At 37.6% G+C, this 20,336-nt stretch overlaps 1 long non-coding RNA gene and 1 pseudogene across 1 annotated transcript; one reads left to right on the forward strand and one right to left on the reverse strand.

Moving 5' to 3' along the window:
• The window catches only part of LOC137709509 (G-type lectin S-receptor-like serine/threonine-protein kinase At1g61500), a 34,559-nt pseudogene that overhangs the window by 10,349 nt on the left and 3,874 nt on the right, over positions 1-20,336 (forward strand).
• On the reverse strand, positions 3,602-5,622 carry LOC137709511 (uncharacterized). The gene is made up of 3 exons (XR_011064866.1): positions 5,118-5,622; positions 4,811-4,907; positions 3,602-4,650 (listed from the first exon to the last, which is right to left on the reverse strand). It is a non-coding gene; the product is annotated as an uncharacterized lncRNA (long non-coding RNA).

Here is a 20,336-nt window from a genome sequence, read left to right on the forward strand (position 1 = left end):
TGAACTAATGTGGATACAATCTCGGACCATCACTCAACGGGATCGCGGAGTAAGAGGGATTCCAGACCATCACTCAACGGAACCCAAACCACGATACGATTCATGACCATCACTCAACGGAATCGCAGAGTGGAGTAGGAAGGATTCCGGACCATCACTCAACGGAATCCAAACAGAACTCAGTTCCAGGCCACCCAACCGAATTGAACGGAAGTCCAAGAAGTATAACAACGGCTCGAAGGAACAAGACATGATTCAAATTACCCAATTCACGAAACTCAACAAAACAAAGCAATATTAAGCAAAATCCACATCATAATGGGTCATCAGTCATTTACTAGACCTCCCATCTCCCAAGCAATTCAATATGCGTTTCAATCACATGTCACAACCATTTCCAATACACAAGTCAAATCACATTTCACTTCATCATACTAATCACTATACTTCCAACATTATATCTCAATACATAGCTTGTAACATATCAAAGAATCACGAAGTACAATATTACTATTTAATTACGTTAATCAATCAGTGAGATAACATATCATTTCACGAATTTAATTAAAGAACTCTATATAATTCCCAATTTGGGTTAAGAATACTAACATGATAATTCTAATTATTTTCACAATATCTATTGTGGGTAATTCCCATCTACTCGAATTTAGGATTCTAAGATCACCTTACGGAATGAACAAGAGCAAGGATTCTGGACCACTCAACGAAATTCAACAACATTGGGTTCTGGACCACTCAACGGAACCAAAATATCAAGTGGTTTCTTATAATCTACCCAGACCTGTCATATGTAAAGTCAAAGCCAATATTATGGAATTGGTGCACTGGCAAATCAGGCACCCAGACAAGCTGAGAGGCTCGGGTGAGGGACAATAAAATAAGCATGTGATACAATAATAAAACTAACCATCAATCATAATTTATAAACCTTGAATATAAATCTTTCATAAGAAATCAATACCCTACTTTTGAAATCTCCGAGGGAGTCACCGAGACATCCAAAAGTTCATTTCAAACAACCATAACATCTCGCACCTATATTCACATACACACAATGAAAGTAGAATTAGGGCGACATTGTTCATCCAAAGCCTACACCTTTGCAACCATCTCAAACTAAACTCAATGAGCTAATGTGGATACAATCCCGAACCATCACTCAACGGGAGCGCGGAGTAAGAGGGATTCCGGACCATCACTCAACGGAACCCAAACCATGATACGATTCCTAACCATCACTCAACGGAATCGCAGAGTGGAGTAGGAAGGATTCCGGACCATCATTCAACGGAATCGCGGAGTACATTGCATAACCACCAATCAATGAAACAACACATGAATCAAGTTGCTCAAGTTATAAAGGCTCAACGAAACAAGAAATGAAATAATGAAACGAGTATTGACAGATGTTTCAAAGCAACAAAACTCATGACAATGGGTTAACGGTCCACCACTAACCCTTACCTTCATCAAATCAAGCCAATCAAACAAAACAAACCATATTTCCAATATGCACGTCAAATCCCACTTCATATAACAATATCATTGGCTAAATATGAAAATTAACAATTTATAGGAAAAACGATTATAAAACTATTTCATATTCACATATATTAAAGTCACTCACATTTCATCATAACATACCATCTGTGTAAATCAAACGCCTTTCGAATATGCACGTCAATTCACATACCATGATCATCATCAATACACAAGCCAAATCATGTTTGATAAACATAGGTCTATGGCTAAATATATATAAATATATATATATATAATCACATTTCAATAGAATCACATTATAAGACCAAGTCAAATTCATAGATGATACCAATATAAGAAATCAAGGTGATAACCATATCACATATATTCAAGTCACTCTCTAACCAATGTAGGCCCATTAGACTTCACTTAAGTCTCCTATAGTACTAATTTTATTATTTAGAACATTTCGAGACATGTTGATCATAACTCAATTCTCGGTCAACGATGGGGCCCACAACAATCCGCAAATCAAATTTATGATCCATAACTTCCCAAAGTCCACATTATGCTTCGAGGATAACATACTAAAGTTTCATTTTGATCCAATGGTCGAATTGTCGTCAATCACACAAACAAGTGGCAGTCCAAATTGATCACCACACCAAACAATTGAATCTTTGGAAACCAAGCTAGACATAGGTTCACATGGTCACTAGAAGGTATTTGAAACCTAGACAACACTCGTGAACGATCCCACACACCGCCACAAGCGGTGGAAGTCAAGATGGAGGGTTTACAAACCCCGAATTTCAACATTTACTAGATGAGCTCAAATTTACGTGGTAGCTAGAGCTCAACAAGAGAAACACTTTTCACAACTAGGCCGACGATAAATTCTAACCGGAAACCGTCCAATTTCACCGGAGAAAACCGGATTTCTAGGGTTCTAAACACCCAACTCTAAAATGAATACGAAAGCACAAACTAAGCATACCCACTTGAAGATTATGAAGAGTAGATGAAGTTTCATACCTCACTCGAAGGAAATCGTTGCCGGAATCGCCGGAAAAATGATAAAACCGCCGAAAAAGTCGTGGCCTCGAACTGCAAAGATGGAAAAGAAATGGAAAAATCTAACATCACAGAGATGTAGGGCTCGTCAAGAGCTTTCCATGGACACCAAGATCATCCAAAACGAAGCTCGGATGAGAAAGATACAAGCGGGTTAAGTTTAATGGGTTTATGGGTCAAATTCCCCCTAAAACGGGTTAGGCAGCACCCATTTCCATTTTTTGAAAACCCTCCCCCTTTTCTAGAGGTTTCCCTCCCATTTATTGCATTTTGGTAATATTACCAAAATGCCACCAACTTTAAACGACTCTAACTTCTCCGTTCGGATTCGGAAATAAGATCTGTTTACGCCTACGCGCTCATGGAATCGAACTCTACCTAACCAATTCAAGAGTTGACCGAAAAGGTCGAGAAAATTAGAAATGACTAAAGTAACCCTCACTTCGTTTTTCTCAAATTTAGAGAAATAAAGAACTAGTTCTAATCAAATCTTCGAAATACGTCAAGAATAAAATAAAATAAAATAATAATTTTAAAGACGGGATATCACATCTATGATGGTGCTGGATGAATTTCCAAGCGACAAGCATATTGCATATGAATTTCCAAGCGACAATCATATATTGGATAAATCAAACCGAAAGAAACAAATAAGATTTAACATGACCATGTGAGAAATTAGATATGGTATGTGTTTCCTTGTTCATCACTTCCCTTTCCTCTTTACTTGTAAATGAAATTTTTTTGAACAGTAAGTTAAGTATCAAATTATAAGTGAACTATTATGTACCTTAACCCAAATTCCCAGCTCCAAATATCTTCGTATAAACATTAAAAGATGCAAGTGAGGATTTGCCTTGGCAACTTCAGGTTCTTTTTTTTTTTTTTTTTTTTTTTTTTTTTTCCTAATGTACTATATTCTGAGTTCAAGTATTTTTCTTTCTTGGTGTAAATTAATTTAAAATATTGCAGGTAATAAAAATAAATAAATAGAAAGATAAATAGTAAACAAAACGTTGAGTACACATAATTTGTCCCATCCCTTTCTTTTTTTTTTTTTGGGTGAACTTCCTTTCTTTGAATAAGCTTGTGCTATAACGTCACTAGCTCCTTTCCTCCGTCTCTAGTTCCTTCCTTTACCTAGTGTCACTCCAACTCCCAACTCCAACTCCAACTCCAACTCCAACCACAACCAACTTTATTCATTTCAATTTACCAAATACTTCCACTTTCCCAAAATATGAATTCCTGGCTTTTCTTCTCATCCCATTTCGCCTTCTTTGTTTTCATCAACTTTCCTTTGTCCTCAAGCTTTGATTCGTACACAAATTATAGTAACGCGTTTCACCATGGAGACATCACACAAGTGGGATTTCCCTTTTGGGGAGATGGAACGCCGGAGAGTTGCGGCCATCCGGAACTGAAGCTAACATGCTCGAACGATGTTACCGCCATTGAGATTATGGGGAATCGAGGAAGAGTATACTGTGGATATGGGTTGCAAGAGAAGTGGAGAGGAAAGTATCTTTGTTCCAGTGCACGACATGCTTCTTGATCTCTTCAGCTATTCCACCCCGCCTATTTCTCCTTGCACACATCGAAGAAAACAGAGAGTCACAGTGTTTCAATGAAGCTGAAGAGTTTGGAAAACATCTCAGTATCTTCTTCTCATCCCAATCTCCGCCCTTGGATCTCATCGACAACCCAATTCCCTCCAGCAAGTCCCACAAATTCACAAAAAAAAAAAAAAGAATAATTTCAAATGAAAATCCATTTCTAAATCCAAAATCACAAAAAGGAAATTTCAACATAAAACCAATTTCGAAATCCAAAATCACAAAACCCCCATATTTGAACAAAAGAAAACCCCAAATTAATTTAAGTTTTTTTTCGTTCATATACAAAATTGAGCATAATAAAAACTGAACCAAAAGTCTTAATTGCTTACCTACGTGAAGAGTATTTCAGAAAACAGCGCCGTTGGAGGCCAGTGCGATGCCCAGGCTTCACCTGGAATTAGTCGACTCGCTGAACTTGGGTGCCCCAGGGCTCACTCCACTTATTTGCTTGGAGCTAAAGAACAGAACCAACACAAACACGCATATAAAAAATTCATAAAATTTGTTTCTACTAATGTGTAATTCCGATTTGAGTTCCAATTCACAGGAAAAAAATTTAGCCATATGCAAAAAGAAATAAAGTGTGAAGAAGATGATTTCATCAGAGAGCTTACCTCTGCAGTTGTTGCCGACTTGAACAAATCAAGCATCTGTAGCAGCATTCAGAAAGAGATTTGACGGAAGTGAGATAAACACCAAAGAAGTCAATCACTGAGAAAACATCAAAAACCAAAATCAGATGCCAAAAATCCATAAAATTAAAAGAATTAAAATATGGGTTTTATTAATCAGGTAGTGAATCACTAAAATACCACGAATGATGCTGAGAACTAAATCAAACAACGGTAAAAATTAAACCCTACTTTATTTTTATTTTTTAATTCGAAAAAAGAAAGAGGGTAATGATTTTTCTTCACAAACCTCTCTAACCCAATGAAGGGCGCTCCTATCAAGTCCTTCAGTGAGCATCTCTTCTCGGTTCTTCCTTTACCTGCACAAAAAAAAAAAAAAAAAAAAAAAAATTTAAAACCCACAAACCAAAAACTACAAAAAAAAAAAAAAAAAAAATCAACTTTTTTTTTTTCTGCAGAGATTCAGAAAAAGAAAACTGGAGAGAAAATTGAAGAGATAGGTAGAAAGATCGTCAGGAGACGATCAACTTTCTCTCTTGGGCCGAGACCAAATTCCGGCAGGATTGGCCGGAATCGGAAAAACTCTGCCAAAAAAACCGTCACTGTTCTAGGCTCCAATCTTTGAACACGGTTGATTTTGAGGTGTGGGTATCATATCAGATGGAAGAGGGTTCTGATACGAATCTATAGGCTCTGACCTCGCGCGATTTCGTTGCCGTATGAAAAAGTTAAGATGAAATGAAGTTTTTGGAGTGGAAGAAGGAAGCAAGAGGAGAAGAACAGCAGTGCAGGTGCTGATCAGCACGCAGGAAGGGAAGTGACTGGTTTGGTATTTTTTATGACAAAATTATAATTTAAAATAACAATTATTGAAAAAAATACTGTTTACATCACGAAAATGTTCCTGGATTATTTAATGTACTATCTTGGACTTCTTCTGATTTTTTTTGTTTTAAGAGCATTTATATCCAAAAAATTTTGTCGAAGAGGGTGATCCAAAAATAGGCGTCCGGCTTTATATATAAAAGATGTCTATTTGAACTTTTCTTTTATTTTACTATGTAATGTGATAAGACTTGATAGTTATTATTATTGTACAATGTGCCAATGTCTTATTCTATTTTATTAGAAATATAACTCTCATTCAAAATACATGACGGCATTCAAAATGTAATTGGTTGAAGCCACTATTTGGTTGGATGAAACATGCCTATATTATAATTGTAATCCTATTAAAAAGTACTATTTAGTAATTGTAATCAACAAACAAGTCCTTATTTGGAATTATATTTTACAATGCATCTGATTCATTTTTCTTTTTCTGGGATTTTCCTGTGGTTCTGTGGGGTTTTTACTTTCTTGTGGATTGTGCAAACCAGAAAATACTTTTCCCAGTCCATGATGTCATGTTTCCATATTCCGACTTGGTTGTATATGGTTTTCCGTTTGCAATGATATCTTCATGAATTTTTTTTATTTTTGGTTGAAATTCATGATTTTAGATTTAAAGTTGTATATTTTTTGTTTTTTTGTTTTTTTTTTTTTAGTTTCTGCTAGCAATAACATAAAAGATTCTAAAAGGAAATGTATTGTTTTCCAACTTCTTTCCATTATGTTAATAGTCAATCCATTTTTACCTGTTACCGACACAAGATGGGTTCAAAAGAGGTTGATAAAACTATACACTGATTGCTGCTACAAGTCATCTGTGACGCCCAATATGAAGCTGCTTAAGAAACTCTGTGAGCAGGAGGTAAGGCTAGAGGAAATTCGAGTGATAAACTCATACTTTTGTCTTTCGGGTTTCAGATGATGATGTTAATGTGTCTGATTGTGGACTACAAGACTTTTCATTAATGTCATTGTTGGTTGCCCTGCATGCCGATAAAACATTTGCATTGCTAGACCTTTCTCACAATGAGTTAGGTAATACTAATAGCATGTGATTTCTAGCCTACGCTTATTTAGATTCGAAAGTGTTGCTTCTGGACTAGAAAGTATTTAGCAGCCTTTCTGTTAAACATTCTTCACTTACTAAAACATTTTCCCAGGAATTGTGGGCAGTATTAATTGTTTATTGGCCTCATTGTTTCCCAGGAAATGGTACAATGAACAAACTGCAACAAGTAATCACTTCATCATGCCAAAAATCTGCTGGATTGACGTTGGATCTCCACTTCAACCGATTTGGTGTAACTTCTTTGGTTCATGTATTTAATTAACATTGCAAAAAATTTCATGTTAAAGCTTAAGCTGACTTCTTTGAATGATTCATATACATGTTTTTCCCATGTATTAAGTTTATGCAAGAAAGACTGTAAGCAATGGTGAACTTTGACTCTCTCCGCCTTTTGTTTGTTGCCAGATGGCTTTATTGTGGATTAGAAATCCACCATCCAAGATCAAACCTAATGTACTAGATCAGACCTCAAACAGGGCTATCTTACAAAAATCAAAACCTTCCAAGCTTGGCACTTTGAAAAGGTTTAGATTCACTTAAAATCATTCGTTCTTTCAGTATGCACAGGTTACTCTATCCACTAACTGGGGTGAATATACAAATTTCTTTCTTATGCAGATTTTCAAAATTAAGTCTGAATGGACTGAGGCTAATGTTGAGAGTTGTCCCACATTGGTGAGGGACAAGGTTTGCTATGTGCTTATATGGTCTTGGGCTACTCCCCATATTGCCAATTGGTTTTATGGTGGAACCCCAATTTCAAACAATCTGTAGTTGATAGCCTTTGCAAGCTTGCTAAAACCTTGTCCTTGTCAGGATTTAAGTCTTCGGGAAACTGGTATTGGTATTGTGAGTGCACTGTCATTTTGCATTTACTTCTCGGTTCTCACTGTTGTTGGACTTCCGTCACCATGCATATTCTCCTTACTGCTTTCTTCCAATTTTGTTTTTTAATATTCTTTTGCAGGGTGAGGCCTTACTATTAACTGAGTCATTGTTCAGCCAAACTTCAGAGTTTGTGAAACTTGACTTTTCAAAATGTAAAGTGACGTCTAATTATATTCACAGACTAAGCACCGATTCTTCTATGATTTGTGGCATTGTTGAGCTGAACCTTTCGAAAAATCCTATCACGAAGAAGGTTTGTTCTCTCATTTGTATATACAAATACCTGAGATTTTTTGTTGGAGCTGCATGAGATTATTTTGTCATTAACTCTCTTCTGGCCTTTACATGTCCTTTGTCCATCCACTCAATTTGTGTAACCTTTGACCTGAATTGTCATTCTTCACCATGTACGCCCAAATCCGTCCAAGGGCTTTATCTTGAAAGAATGTTGTCATTAGTCTCTTTGCTAGTCTAAGAATCAAGTTTCTGCTACGAGAATTTCTTGGATCTTACCAAGACAAAAAGGGTAGTCGACACATGTCTAATTAATTCCATTTCATCACTATGAACACAGGGCAACAATGCACTATCATCAATGCTTTGGGATTCTCAATGTTGTCTGAAAGTGTTGTCTCTTCAAAAGTGCGAGCTCGGGACTGCTGGAATTCTTCGAATAATCAAGACATTATCAGGTTCACACCACTAAGCTCACCTCTGTCCTTACTCCCAAATATTAGTCCCATGAAATGGAACTAATAATAATTGTTTGGTTTGATGTTTTAAGCAGGTAATGGTTGTCTTGAAGAGCTGAATCTTGCTGAAAATGCCAATGTGGAAACACAAAACTCTGAATCTACTCCGGACCCCTTCTGTACCAAAGGAAGCTGACCCTGCTCAACAGGGTTCCTACCATGCGAACACTGATTTAGATGCGCTTGAAGTTGCTGATAGTGAAGATGATCAAGAAAAAGTTGAAACTGCTGCACGTGAACTTGATGACAGCTTTACAAGCCCATGGCGGAGTAATTCCTCGTCTCCTGTGCACCGGTTTATTCAAGAGCTTTCTACTGTCGTTGGTATGCCAAAAAATTTGCAGCTACTGGGAAAATGCACCGGTTTATTCCAGAGAAAATGCAGAAATATTGCATTCTTCATGGTCAAGGTCAAGAGTCGGTGCAGCTTGGAGGCATATCAAGGATCAGACCATCCATTTTAGGGGTGGGCAAACAGGTAGACGACCTGCAGGTCGGGACGGATAATCATGGTTTGGGACGGGTCCAATTTTTTTGTCAGAATAAACGGGGAGGGCCGGGTCCAAATCTTCAGACCTACAGGGCCCCGGACCGGCCCATTTCTATAATGCAATGGGTGGCACTGTTGGAGGAATAGAAACCCACCTATTTGAATGAATGAATAGGCCCATTCCTATAATGACAATACGAGGAAATTGGTTTCATTGGGCTTGTTTCTAATATAATTATACAAAATGAAACCTTCCCAAGCTTCCAAAGTCTTCCCCCTTCTTCGATTTCAAACTGAAACCCACCAAGTTCATACATCTCTCATTTCTCTCACTCTCTGCAAGTCCAGCGAACTTCTTCACGTCTCTCATTTCTCTCTCACCCCCTTCTCTCTCTCTCTCTCTCTCTCTCTCACACTCTCTGCACGTCTCTCATTTCTCTCTCACCCCTAATTCGAGCATCACCAAACTTCTTCAAATCCTTCCATTTCTGATCGTAATATGCTCAGTCTCTCCCTTGATTTTATCGAAATCTCACTCAGATGGACGAAGATGGCACATGGGTCTAGACAAGAGAAGACGGTCCAGATCAGAGATAGACAGGGGACTGAAAGGGGTGGAGCTGAGAGACTGAGATGGCGAGAGCAAAAGCACTGAACGCGTACAAGGTGTTTTGGCTTAGGGTTTTTCTCTCTTTTCCCCGAGGGACAAAACTAACAACTTTTTGCATTCTATGTATGAGGGAAACAAAATGAGTGTTTTTAGACTCCTTGTTGCACCCCTATGCTGCACCTCCCCTAGGGTTTGGTGCCTCAGGCTTTATGCCATGCGTCAAGCCCACCACTTACCAACTTTGAATTTGTGGCTTAGGCCCCTTTTAATTAAACAAAGCCCACTACCTATTTAAATGAAATCATGTCCAATATTCCCAAATAATTAATCCAATACAATTTATAATTAATTATACCTTATAATCATCTATATATAACTTCACTAAAACTTATCATATGTGTATGACATCTTAGGTTCTAATTAAAGTCGGCAGTGAAACTAATCAATCAATTTATTTAATCCTACAAACTATGAGTGACATCTAGCAACATGTCATGGCTACCTGGGTTAGTAGAAGTATCCGCAAGCAAATCATGATACTTTTCCAAACCTTGATTTTAGTTACAATGCAAGTCGATTCTTATATCATCCATATCCCGATCAAGATTTAATGACATGGATATGTGTCAAATCACATGTAGTAATCTACGATTGCATGATGAATCACATGTTGAAGCAGTTTTTACAAACATATCTTAATTACCAAGTGCTTCAGTCAAAGATTTATGAGATGGATCTTCAAGTGGCTTTGAGGGATATCTCATTTTGTTGAACAATTACCATAATGTGATAGATTCCTTATTGCGCATTCATGTGCCTTCATATTTATACATATGCATGAACTGAATATCACACTATCGAGCCTTGCGATCTCATTAAGGCCTTAAGGTAACCAAAGTTCGTACCTACAAATATAAAATATCTTGATGCCTCAAGTCTAAGAACAATTTGCATAATACAACCAAAAGCTTTGTAACATTTATACCCATCACGTTTCTAACATGCGTAGCACGAGACCAATGCTATCCTTAATACGATATACATCAGCTTTTCCGAATAGTTGATGTCCAATTGACTTTCCAAATGGTAAGGAACTTTATCTAAAGGCTCAATGACTATGGAAAACAAGTCTCCATGCCTAAACCTCATTTAGGACATTGTTTCCATACCTTAAGTCTCATGGACTCATTCATAGCATATTATCACTATAATATAAAGCCAAACTCATGAATGAGTAGATCTTGCGCATATATTTATTAATATGAATTTGTTACTTAAAATCCAATATTACGAAATTGGCTTTTAAGACACAACTCCAATACAGGTATAACATCAAGACACAAAACCTTTCACATGGAACTCGACATGTTCACTCACCACATTGCATGTATAAGGCCATAAAGGCTAAACTCAAAGGTACCCTGGTTAACGTTCAATTGTTTGTATGACAAGCATTCAAACTCCAATGTAGGTATAACAACTAGACATAAAATCTTTCGCATGGAACTTGACATGTTCACTCACAATGTAGGTATAAGGCAATTAAGGCTGAACTCAGAGGTACCCTGGTTAGTGTTCAATTGTTTGTATGATGTTGATGCACAAAATTGGCGAGGACTTTGGTACAACAGAAAGTGTGAAGTTTATGACCTTCACTAGATTGCTCTGGTCATTAGTGTGGATAAGTATGTAAATGGATAGAGATAGGGAAGCAAACAACACAAGATGTATTGTGGTTCACCCAAGTTGGGCTACGTCCACATTGGTGTCGATTCCGTTTCACTATGTAAATGTATGGATTACAATGGACAAGCAAGGGAGCTCTCTGTGTGTTGCCCTTTGTGCTTCCCTTTGCTATCTGTCTTCTTCCTCTAATGAGTGCGAGGGAGCCCTTTTATAGAATAAGGGTTTCCTCCCCTCTTACACGAATCATGGGCTAAGTAATGAAGCTCAAATACTAAGGCCCAATATATGGTACAATAGAAGTCCCCCAGGTCTTCAGTCAAGAGAGTCTTTTGACTGGAGACTTCAAATTCAATCCATGTGCGGGCCGAAGTGACTAGATGTCGTCTAGAACTAGTACTCGACATAAGACAGTGCTTAACGTGAAAGAGGTAGCACACGTTGCGAGGTTGCTCGGCTAGAGGCAATACTCGCGGTGAGGCGGTTGCTCGGCTGGAGGCGGTGCTCGTTGCGAGGCGACTCGGCTTGTGGCGTTCTTCATTGCGAGTATGCACTCGACATCAGCGTAAGCTCATTATGAGTTAACTCTTGACATGACTCGGGTCCGCTTGTCGGGTTCACATATTGGGTCTATGTGTCGGATCTGCAGATCAGGTCCATAAGTCGGGTCTTTAAGTCGGGGCCATACGTAGGGTCTTTGAGTTGGGTCCGTGAGTAAGGGTGTCCAAGTTTGACGGTGTCTAATCTTGTAAGTGCCCGAACGAATAGGTGTCCAAGCTCGCGACCGTCCAAGCACTTAGGTGTCCAAATGAGCGAGTGTCCGAGGAAGTGGGTGTCCGATCAGACAAGAGATTACTGTTCAGACTAAATATTTGTCACCATAAGAATGTGGCTCATCGATCTATAAGTTGATAGGCTTCTTTAATCAATAACAATGTTGATCAATAGAGCTAGTTGCTCAATAATTCCTAACAATGAATGACAATATAAGTACGAACGTATAATGAATAAATCAAATTGACAAAGTTTGTCACGGCAAAATATTATACTATGTGCCTTCTATAAATAAATAATTTATTCAGTCGGTAAATCACATGTTGTATAAGTGACATAGTTTAATGGCAGTCACAATTCATGCACATATAACTATGCATATCAGTTTGTACTTGTCACTTGTATCAGTAGCTGCATGACTCTATTTGTCATGTTGCACACACCATGTCATGAACTATTAATCAAATGCAAATAGTACTATCTAAATATCGTGCTGACTGTCACTGCGACAAGATTGAAAAAAGTGCATAATGCAATTACTTATATATATATATATATATATATGTTATAAAAAAAAAATTAAAGTTTGAGAGATAACCTTTTTAATGGTAGATGTAAAATATCATATTAAAATATAGCACAAGAGGTTAACAAATAAAGACAGAAGAATAGATGATGTTACTGATATTTTTCTCTCGTTCTCTTCTTCTTATCTTTTCTATTACATGAAAACATGCGGAGTGCTCTATTTGTAGAGCAACTCCAAACTGATGCATTAACTGTATGTTGAAACTTATAACATGTCTTCTGACAATACAATTTCATATTCAACTTTCACTTTGCATGTGGATTGAAAACTTCTGCCCATGCTGAAGAATTCTGCTAACATACTCTGTGGACATTTATTGCCTTCAAACTTTTCAACAATATATATATATATATAGTGGTACTTAATGTATAGTGAACAAAATAGGCACGCCATATATAGTGGCACTTAATGTATAGTGAACAAAATAGGCAGTATGGCGTGTATGAAGCATATACAGTAATTACGTATGAAAATAATATTTAAATAATAAATATAGTGTTCATAATGATTAAAGTTGTGTTATTTTAAAAGGCGGTGGCCGACATATTAATAAAAGAATAAAGAATTCTTATCTTCTTCGCAGTTGTCTCGCGGGTTTTTTCAGAAAGTGGGCATGGTGGGAACATGCACTCCCCTTCATGATGAAAGTCTTTATCTTTTTCAGAAGTTGGTGGGCATCTTCTAGTACAACAAAAAGTGGAGACGGGGAACCTTGCACTAGTTCTTATCTTATTCATGAGTGCTTCTCGTGGGTGTTTTTTCAGGCCACTGGTTCATTGATTTGCTCGTTAATGGCGGTCTCACTTTCGTCAGTGTATTTCTGATAGCAAGTGACGGTCTGGAAGCATGTCAGCTCTTGGCTAAAATCCGGTAACCCAATAGTGTGGTGAAGAATCCTGTGCGTCCCGCAATCGTTCAAGTTGGGTCCTCCAACTATACAAATCAATGGCAGACTCTCACTGTAAGCTCCCGCGATAACATTGAGAACACTGAGCCCACCCACAGTGAAAGTTACAACACACGCCCCGACTCCCCGCGACCGGGCGTAGCCGTCAGCAGCGTACCCGGCGTTGAGTTCGTTGCAGCAGCCGATGTTGGTGAGCCTGGGCTCGGCGATGAGGTGGTCAAGGAGGGTTAAGTTCAAGTCACCGGGGACAGTGAACACGTCGGTGACGCCGGTTTGGACGAGTCGGCGGGCGATGTGGCCACCCAGAGTGGCGTCAGAGGAGTTGACGGTGGAGGGGGCAGAGCTTTGGATTGCTAAAGCGGCACCGTTCGGTAGGCTGCCGACGTCGGTGCACGCAGGCTTGCAGACGTCGAGGGAATCGATTTTGGTGTTCATGGGTTTCTGAACTGGGTTTTGATCGTACTAAAATACCGTTCTTGAAAACTACTCGGAAAACAGAAAATATGGGAACTTTGCAATGGGATTTGGGTTTTTCTGGGATTTATGGAATTTGGTTTTTTGCAGATCCACGGTGGAGACAGGTGGTTTGATGAAAAAATGAAAGATAACCGACATAGCTTTTCGTGTCGATTCCCACAGACGGCGCCAAATATTGATGTACAAAATCGGCGAGGATTTTGGTACAATAGAAAGTGTGAAGTTTCTGACCTTCGCTAGATTGCTCTGGTCATAAGTGTGGATAAGTATCTAAATAGATAGAGACAGGGAAGCAAACAATACAAGATATATCATGGTTCACCCAAGTTGGGCTACGTCCACATTGATGTCGATTCCGTTTCACTATGTAAATGTGTGGATTACAATGGACAAGTAAGGGAGATCTCTGTGTGCTTCCTTTGCTATCTGTCTTCTTCCTCTAGTGAGTGCGAGATAACCCTTTTATAAAATAAGGGTTTCTTCCCCTTTTACATTAATCATGGGCTAAGTAATGAAGCCCAAATACTGAGGCTCAATATATGGTACAACATATGATAAACATTCAACTATAATAAAGTGCTTAAAAATGGTATGATTTTCAGTTTAGTAAGATAATAATATGACTACAATAGTGTTTCCCTACTTTAGACTAGAAATCTAATCAAATAATTAAACACACTAAAAGAAAATACAAAAAACTTACTTAAGCTTGGAGACTTACTTGAATATGTACACATGAACATCATCAGTGTAGTCTGGACATGTATTACAAATTGTCCTTAGTGTAGATACATTTCGTTTGTTTCTTCGTTTTAGTGTAGTCAAAATCTCCTTTAGTTGCACCAAACTTTTAGACAAATCAGTCAATAACGAAATCTCTTTAGATGATAATCTACCAGCAAATGAATAACCCTCCAAATGACCTGCTACTGTGTGATTATGCACTCCAATTAGTACCGTCAATATCCAATCATTATCAGTTGCTAGCTTTTTATCTTTTAATTGAAACGAGCATCCACATTTTTTCATTCCAGAATTACTTCTATCCTCATCCTTTATGTCTTTTTCGTGAATTCGACTTACATATTGTCCATTCCTTTCACAACCCAATGTAAGTCTAGGGCTCCTGTTATCTTTTCCACCTTGATTGGATCGTAAAGTCACAATAACAAAACATACATTCCCAACTTCTCGAGCCCATTGTATTAATTCTTCTCTACTCTTGAATAACTACGTACCAAAATTGCACATTATGAATAAACATACAAGAGTATAAGTAAATCATTTGCTTAGTCAAGCAAATATTACCTTATTTGTGGTAAATTCATTAGTACAGTCCACCGTATGTGTAGATGCTGAATTATTACCACATTCATCTATCTGCTGCAAATGAATTCCACCATATGTAAATAAATGGGCATTACATCAAGTTGAAAATATTGCTAATTAAGAAGGGGATTTGTGTGTAGGTTTCAGAGACAACACATCAACTTGGACGATTATCACTGTCAGTTGCGACAAACATGCCTTACTTGGATTATTACCCTAACCCAATGAAAACGAATTCCAGAAGTTCTCATATAAAAACGTGAAACAAATTGCACCCTAACTTAAAGCAAATTCAAATAAAAATTCACAAAGCTATACTTCAATTGTATGATGTCGACAATGTTGACAAATCAAGATGACGCACATAAAATCATCTTTTACCTCTTCAACGGTAATATAATAATCTACTTCTTCTATAGAAACGTCATCTTCTAAGTTCATTCTTTTTGTTTTCTCTGAATGAAAGGAGATGAGAAGGATGAGTTAGGATTTAAGGGAGACAAATCGTTTAAACATAGCGTGAGAGTTATCATCCCCAAACTTTTCTTTTTTGTTTTTTATTAAAAAAATTAAATAAAAAAAAAGTAATGCAAAAGAAAGTAACCAAGGTCTTTATTAGTTATTTTATAAATAGACAAATTTGTAATTAAAAAATTCATAAAAAGGTGAATGGAAAGATAAGATATTGAAAGTGGGAATAACAGCCCTTTTAAGATATTTTCTCTTTTTGGTGGTACCTTTCATTGACTCAATCATCCCTTGACTTTGCTACATAGCTTCTAGCTTCTAGAGTTAGATTCCGTCGTGCCTTGACTTTGGTACACATTTTCCATACCATAAATAATATTAAACTTATACGCGGCTTCTTCGGATGGCCGGTGTACAAGAAATTCAAATATCATTTTTTTGGTCGAAATTCAAATATGAATGACGGAAAAATTCTAATTAAAGTTCAACGTCAACAACAAACCCAAATTCGACCCCAACAGCAAACCCTAAAATTCGAAAATTCTAATTAAAACACAAAATTACATAATCAATTGCATAATTAAAGAGAAAACAATAACTAGATTCAATCAATTGAAAGAAAATTGCAAGAAAAATAGGGGGGGGGGAGAACAGAGGGAGGGGCGGAACTTGGGAAGAACAAGAAAAGTGAAAAGACGAACTGGGATTCAAACGAAGAAGAAGAATTTGAGAAGACGAACTGGGATTCAAACGAGAGAGCAAAAGTGCGTCTGGAGAGGAAGAGAGAGCGTCTTGAGACCCATAGTGGGTCTGGAGAGGAAGGAGAGAGCGAGAGATTTCAGCCTGACTAAATTGTACCGTGGTTTTGGACGGTATAAGTAAGTGGGTAAATGCTGTATAAAAAAGGTGGGTCCGGATTATTTAATCCGGTGGTTATTTAATCCAAAAGGACACCAAACACTATACTCTGTATTATTAGTACTATCTGGTGTTTTATCCAGCGTTCCAAACAGGGCCTTAGAATATTTCAAAGGGCCTACATTTCAAGATTTGGAAGTTGGAACAAATTATATATTAAAACGAAACAAGAGACCTGACTCTTATTCCTTTTACTAATTCCCCATTCGTTCTGATGCTCCAAACTCTTTACTGAGATTTTTCCTCCAACATCCATCATGCAGTTCTTTCTGCTCCAATCGTTGTTTCCATTTCTTTTGATCGTTTCCTTTCTTTCGATCAACGTCGAGTTAAGTCTATGCCAGAATGATCAACAATTCACAAACTGCAGCAGCGAACTCAATTGTGGTGGCGTCGGAGGCATATCATATCCCTTTTGGGGGGTAAACCGAGCTAGTTACTGTGGTCAACCCGGATTTGAGGTCCAATGCCTAGACAACGTCCCTGTGTTCAACATGACGGGTGCGAGCTATAGAATTCTGCAAATGAACACTACAACAAATTCTCAGACCGTTAAGGTTGCTAGGGACGAGCAAATGAACACTACAACAAATTCTCAGACCGTTAAGGTTGCTAGGAACGATTACTGGGGTAGTATCTGTAATCCGACTTTCGTCAACACCACCCTCAACTTCTCTCTGTTTGATTATGTTTCTACGTATACAAACATGACGTTTTACTACCAATGCCCTACCACCATAACGCTTCCTAGTGTTCAGTCCTGCAACACAAGCTCTGTTTTCTATTTGACAAGTCAGGTGTTATCTTCTGTGAGCTGTACATATGAGGTTATTGTTCCCGTTTATACAACAGCTGCTCTTGCTATAGAGGCCGGTCAAACAACTACGATCACCGATGCGGTAGACGGGGGTTTCTCACTGCAATTGCAGATTGACAACGATCAATGCGACAAATGTTTGGAATCAGGAGGACAGTGTGGGCTTAACACTAGTACTAATTCTGGATTCAGTTGCTTTTGCGCAGATCAAGCCTATGCAACCATATGTAATGCAACTCAATCGGGAGGTACGTCTGTCCCTTGTCATTCTCATATAAATTACACATTTGGAACTCCTAGCTTGCTTTTTGTTTCAGATGATTAGTCGTAAAATGTGAGCTATCTGGTCCCATGCTAAAATTAGGAAGCAGAGGGAAGGAATCTAAACCGAGATCCCCTCTCGCAACTCTGCCCTGCTTCTCCCCTCCCATCTACCATTTACAAACCTAAATCCCGCAAAAATCGAAACAAAAAAGGCAAAAAAACTTCAGTATTTCCATTTTCATAACCAGATCCAAACCCAAAATTCGAAACAAAAAAAAGCAAAAAGAAAATTACAAAATCGCTGTGCGTTTCATTACGCACAGCAGTTGTCCAATCACACATGCACAACGATCGTTCTAATCACACATGCACAACGATCGTTCTAATCACACATGCACAACAATCGTTCTAATCACACATGCACTCCAGACTCCCTGATCGCAGACCGTCGCCGTTGATGCCGGAGAAGCAGGCCGATGAATACCCAGATGACCCGGACTCTGATCTGGGTTTTGATTTGCCAATTGGGTCCTAGAAAAAATAGGAAAAAAAAGGGAGATGAACGGAGAAAAATAGGAAGAAAATGATTGAGATGAAGAGGGAGAGGGACGAAGAAAATAAGGGATTAAGATGGAGAAAAATTAGGAAGAAACAGAGGGAGAGGAGAGAAAAAGAGGGTGAGGAAAGAGCAAAGTTATTAAGGATGAGGGAGATGAACGGAAAAGAAGTAGGAAGGGTCCAAAGGGACTAGGGAGGTTTCTAGAACGGAAAAAAATGGATAAAAGTATGAATTAAATAATAATAAAGATGAATTAAATTATATTAAATATTTATTATTATTGATTAAATAATATAATATTAGATTTTGTTATGATTCTGTTCTTTAATCCGATACTACAACAAACACTTTACTAAGTCAGTCAAGTTTAGTTTAGTCTAACTTATGAGAGTGTATTCAATTAAAATTTTAAGTAATTTTCTGAAATTCAAGGTTGATTTTAAAGAATTTGATAAAGTTGAGGAATTAGAGAGAATTAGAGAGATTTCGTAGTGTATTTTAAGCATCCAAAAATCTCACATCTTCCCATTCGAGGGAATTGAATCAAAATTTTATATGAAATCTCTACAAATCAATTAAACTTCATAAAAATCTATTAAAGTCTATCAAATTCTCAATTGAATACACCACTTTTAGTCTTTGAAACTAATTTAGTCCGATATAATCTAATGCAACAAATGCACCATTCAAGATTTTTCATATTTTGGTCAGTTTGTGTTGATGTACAACTGCTCTCTCCCATCATGGAGCAACGGTAATATTCCCTCACATTTTTGTGTGAGCTGATGAATGAATCACCATCGCGTGTGCTTCTCTGATTGTCTCTGCAATTTTTTTCCATTCCCAGAATTCCAAAACATAAACTCTTAACAGTTTGAGCCCTTGTTGGTGCCTTTCTACTCAACCCTTTTTAAACTTTTCCTTAAATTCCAGTTTAACATATTACAAGTAGTGAAATAAAGGTTCATGCATACTTGTCAAACGGTGTATTGCTGTCGAAATATACACATAACCTACCATACAACTATACCCACCTACCATACAACTATACCCATTCCACCGACAACGTGTCCGCCTTTGTTGACTTTGATGCTTGTAATCTAAGTGCAGAGCAATTTAGGCATACAAATCCGAGATTAAGCCAATTTTTCTATTAAGGTGGCTGATGTGTTAGCTATATGCAAAGTTGACCATAAAAATAGTTACGAACTTGGCCATAAAAAATTTCCATTGGTTACTAGTAATTAAATTAACGTTCCAAATGAAACTATCATCTTCTCTTTTTTTCTTCGACTTTGAATAGTACTCTCTCTCTCTCTCTCTCTCTCTCTCTCTCTCTCTCGCCATGGAAATACATTACTATCCCTTCCAAAACCTCTCTTGGCTCCTTGTGATCTCAACTACCATATGCCTTGTTCATGGCTGAAAATCTTCAGCTGTAGATGACAATCGATACTTCAACTGCAGCGCATCGTTTCAATGAGCACATGATTAGATTGCTAGCCTAACAAAAATTTAGCATATGAGCGCACATTATGTGTGTCACATACTTTTAAGAGTTCGTCTCTTTTCTCTCCATCCAATCAATTCCATATAGGTTACTTCCACATTCCACACTCATTCCTCCACCCACTACACTTTTTTTTTCCTTCTGTGCTATGCTAAATGTTCTCCTATTTTCTGTTCTTATACTACTAATCTAACTATGGGCACTTTTAAATTTTATCTTATTTTCTAGAAAGTAGAAAATTTCTGCACACCATTTTCTCCAAAATGCGTTATTTATTTCCTCACATCATTTTCTCCAAGTGCGTTCTTCTAAGTTTGCTCCCCTTCATTGTTTTCTTAAACTAGTGCTATAACCATGCCCACTACCAAATAACTTTCTCACTCTTATTGTGGGCGCTCACAATTCCATCCAATTTCTTTCCTATTACCATGACAAAATCCATGCATTGTGTTTGTAATATGAACTGAAGATCCAGTATCAAACCACCATAAATTAGCAGGAATTTCATTCAAA

The sequence above is a fragment of the Pyrus communis genome, chromosome 11, assembly GCF_963583255.1.
Source record: "Pyrus communis chromosome 11, drPyrComm1.1, whole genome shotgun sequence".
NCBI classification, from domain to species: Eukaryota; Viridiplantae; Streptophyta; class Magnoliopsida; order Rosales; family Rosaceae; genus Pyrus; species Pyrus communis.